Source organism: Macrobrachium rosenbergii, chromosome 44 (genome assembly GCF_040412425.1).
Source record: "Macrobrachium rosenbergii isolate ZJJX-2024 chromosome 44, ASM4041242v1, whole genome shotgun sequence".
Lineage (NCBI taxonomy): Eukaryota > Metazoa > Arthropoda > Malacostraca > Decapoda > Palaemonidae > Macrobrachium > Macrobrachium rosenbergii.
This window is the reverse complement of record NC_089784.1, coordinates 39,325,570-39,330,569: the sequence shown is the minus strand read 5'-3', so window position 1 is coordinate 39,330,569 and position 5,000 is coordinate 39,325,570.

Below are 5,000 nucleotides of genomic sequence, written 5' to 3'. Positions count from 1 at the left end.
CGAGCGATCAGCATATAATGTTGATCACTGGCTGGGCATAATTATTTCTGCTGATTAGTTCTAAGGTGAAGAGAAAACACCTTGAGGATTGTTGCAATTCGTTGCCCTACTCACCTATAAAACAGAATTAATAGTGCGGGAGGTTTATATCTTTATATAATTCTGTGATACTTTTAAATATTTTGAAAGGAAATTTTAGCATTCTTGCTTCGCTTTTGATTGGACTAACATCAGTGGTATCACTTTTAACCCGCTTTATACGGACTAATTGTATATGACATTGCACAGGCGGAAGGCTTCCACTGTCCAATCTGGAAATACTGGGCAGACATTGGTGGGTCATCTGTCACCCCTTTAACTTGTGTCCGTGAAAACATCTGAAGCATAAATTAGCTCCGGAACCAAGCCCTGGTTGTTAGATTAATATCTGCTGACTCGCAGTATGTCTAAAGGTGACCTGAAAGCTCAGCTGGTGGCGAACTTGAACCTTGATAGCTCAAAAATCTGCTTTTTGTGCCTTCAAAGATTACAGTAGATTCTAGCAACTGGAATCAGTTACGGCATAACGAATCTCTCTGAAAAAGAGAAATAGCTCCTTGTGGAGGCGGTAGGCCGTATTAGAACACCTGCGTAACAGTGAAGGCATGTATAGAAGGGCGAAGAAGAGAGAGAAAAATAATGGAAGAATACAGATAATTTCCCACAAGTTTCGGGCTTTAAGCCTTCGTGCTATCCAGTCTCTGGTTACCACCTCCAGTTCATAAGGTAGGAAAGAAAATGGACAATGAAAAACAAAATATTCTCAAAGGTCTTACGAAAAGTTATCTTATTGTTTGTAAGCATAATTACACTTGTCTAACTTGACCTACAGTAGTTCAATATACTTTACTTCTTCTATTGGCAGGGGTGTGGCTGAACTCGGTTTTGTTCATTTCAGTGACGAACTTCACTATTAATTCTGACCAGTGACAGGGTGTCCTTATGAAGGTTCATTGGCCAATAATCCCTCCATACACGCTTTTAAAACCTTATCTTTACTTTTTTTGTTATCTTTTGCTCTCGAAGTTTCTATGTACTGTCATTTTTAATAACGTAGCTATCAAAAGTGACCAAACAATACATTCAGTAACCTTAGCAATAGTAGCCTTTAACGAGAGCAAAAGATAACAAAAAAAGTAAAGAATAGTAGCCTTTAACTTGATATTTAGGTCTGGTTAAACAAATCATTTATAACTAACTAACTAACTTGATATTTATGGAAACAAAGCCTTGAAAATAATGATGCATAGGCATCAATTATCTTTTTCACTGAAATAGGTCATCGTATTTCTGCTCGTTCCTTTAGTTATGTCCCACCTTCATTTCTTTCTCATAAAACTGTACTCTCGTACTCTCTCTCTCTCTCTCTCTCTCTCTCTCTCTCTCTCTCTCTCTCTCTCTCTCTCTCTCTCTCTCGCATATAGCGACACCATGGAATACTATTTCCAATATAAATATAACATAAGTTTAAAGAAAACGAAAATAACTCCGTAGAATAAAAATCTACGAGAATGGCATATTTTTTTTATTTGTCGATTACTGCTCTGTAAAATAACGATCATTATTTCCCCCACAAAAGACGAAATAGATTTTTCATACAAAAATTTATTCTATGCTGTCGCGTTAAACATCGTCCGAAAATAATCATAAATGGATCTACATCAGTTTTAGGGGTCAGGTATTTAGATATCTGAAAAACATGACATATACTTTTTCAAGATTCTACACAAAGCGGTCTATTGTGAAATTGCTCCACAAAAGACTAGTTTTATGATGAAGCAACCATGCTTCATTTTTTTTGTTGCATCTGCATTCAATCATACAGCCTTTCATGTAGATCAAAGCTGAATACCATGCAAAACTCCCTCGGGTTAATAAGAAGGTAAAACAATTGCTAATAATTGGCAGGACTTCTCAAACAACAGGACTTTCGGCCTTGTCAACCTGAAGTAAATGATTGCTCTTGCAAAACTCCTTTAGGTAAATCTTGATTCTTGGCTCCCGTGTTATTACGACAACGGTGACTTTCATGATGGAAAGAACTAAAGGGGGCTTCAAATCTTTACAGTATAGTAATTGAAGCTTAATACAGATAAGTCAAAATGGCGTAATATAACCTAACTTACGTTTCATTTCCTATTATGCACTCATCGTCCTATTAATATGTTAGCAAAAAGTTTTCCAAAAGTCAAGTTTTTCGTGGAACTCCGAGGTGTTTTGGACACGCTGCTACAAGGACTTTGAAAATGAGGATGAATAACACAGAGGGTGCTTCTAATCGTCAGGCTGCTACTGCGAGCAGTTTGTCGTTTTCTACTATTGTTTGCTAAAATGTGGAGTAGTTTCCCTTGTTCAGTAGTTGAGTCTTTTGATTTTCAGATGTTTAAGCGAGGAGTAAATTCATTCCTGCTTTCTGCTGACGTCTAATGAATTCAGGTGTATCGGTTTTATGTTCTATTCCCTCATATTTACCCATGTATTACCTTTTGCTATAACTTACCACATTTTCCTAACACTTCTCTCTCTCTCTCTCTCTCTCTCTCTCTCTCTCTCTCTCTCTCTCTCTCTCTCTCTCTTTCTCTCTGCAGATTGATTTCCTTTAGAGCCTTCTTGGGTTTATAGTCTGTTGACTTTGTCAGTAAAACTTTTCAGTTGAAGATTAAAGGAAAGAAAGAAAGAAAGAAAGGAATAAATCTTTAACTCTTGTTCGGGCCTCGGGGTGAGCAGCATCTAACGGATGACCTTTTTCTCAACAACTCAAGAATTACATCACCCTTTACGCTGCATAATATAAAAAGAGAAAAAGAGTGGAATTCATGTAGCACTTTCAATATTAATCACAAGGGAATATGATGGACTGTGGGTCGGTCTCGCTTAAATGAAAAATGGGATTTTGTAACTATCCGTAGAAAACAACTTAGAATCGGGTTTCGCATAAAAAGGGCCAAAACTGTTGATAACGATCGATAATTCCTAATAAAAGTCAGTATAGAATCCTTGCTTGTGAAGGCATCAATCGAAATCACTCATCACTGAATTTTTTTTTTTAATGTTGCGAAAAGTTTTATTCTAAAAAAAAAAGACTGAGGCAGATGCCTCACCACTACCCCACTGGACAGCTTTTATAGCAAGTTATGTAACGTGATGTATAAGGCAAAGATGTCACATATCATCGCATGAGCTAAATTAGATTCTGTAGTCTGCACTAAAAGGAAGGCACACCAAAAGACAGACAATATTGAAGGCACTGGTTCCTCTGTATGCTACTTTGACTTTTTGATTCAAATGTTAAAGAGGAATGGCTCAAAAGAGCTTTATTCGCTAATGTTGTCGTTAATGCAATATGGTTACTAGCAATATCGATTGGTTGTTATTGTCTCTCCTCCAAACAAGGTACTAAACTCCTCGACATTTGGCTTCACGCCAAGGCAAGATCTATGGATATTCGTAGTTGAGATGGGCAATACAGTTCCTCTTTAGGTGGAACCACCTCCTTCAGTGGAAATATACTTAAGGACAGCTTACGTAGTTTCTACCAGGACAGAGGTGATGATTTTGCTAGTTTCAACCCTTATACTTCCACCAAATAACCCACATTGACAGAATGATATGTTGTGGAATTCTACCCCTTTTCCCGTTTTCCTTGATTCTCACAAACCTCCATACTTTGAGAGACGGCTCCATACTTTCTTTCTGGGCTATGGCTCCTTTTCTTTCGTCATTCATTTTCTTGTTTTTATTTAATTTTTGGGAACCAACTCTTGTGCTAGAACCCCTCATTTTTTCCCTTTCGAGGTTTACCTAGGAAAGGCCGCGCGATTGCCTGTCCCATCGGCCTTTAGATTACAATAAGACAGGCTCTAAAAATCTGAGGCGTTAATATAGACCTGGAAAATCTGCCACAATCAAAAGAGAGTAAAAGGTTTCTGTTGTCATCTTCAAAGAAAAGAGAAGAACCTGTTTGTTTCAAATCTGCCTCGTCATCCTAGCTGCCTAAATACCGGTGACAGAATGCCACCTATTCTTAATTCACAGTAGCACCTGGGGACTGACAGTTGCAGAGGGGGAACGGCAAAAACCTCGTTCACTGTTTTAAATCCTCAAGACAGGAATGTTTCAGTCGCACCGACGATGTCTTCTTTCCTCATTTTGAGTCCGGTTTTCTGGAAGACGAATATTATTGCCAGATGTTAGATAATGGATTAACAACTTCATCCCAACAATCAGAACTTTGAAACTTACCATAGACCTTCTGAATCTGATTTAAGTGATAGCGAGTCAAAATGTTGCCGCAGAATCAACAGGGCAAGTACGTGTGAACGGGTATCAGCCTGTTAAAGCACAGATGAGATTTAGTATATATATATATATATATATATATATATATATATATATATATATATATATATATATATATATATATGTGTGTGTGTGTGTGTGTGTATATGTGGAGAGACAATAGAAAACATGTCTCGCATTGTCTATTACAGACAATATGAAATTACTGGAAATATTGCCCAGTAACTTAAATACTTTGAAGCAAATAGATACCGCTACTGGACTGAATAGTCATTATCTCTCTTTTAAACCAACGATCTTCACACAGAACAATATTGCATGTATTCATACACTAACTTTAATGCTTTCATATGTATATGTACTTATACGCATATATTTATATGGATACTCATCCATGTATACATGTATAACATGCATGCATATTCATGTATACTTGCACTGAAATGCATGCATACCATGTGCATAGTTACTTATCAATATATTTTTGTAAACGCGTATGTATATGTTTATTTATTTCTAAACTTCACATCATCTGCTCTCTGTGAACACGGTGTATGCAAGAAATATAGCCCTGACTGCCCAATAGTCATAAAAACTGAATATGTATATGCATGTGTATATACATGCATAAGTGCAAAGAGACAGAAAAATAAAAACAGTCT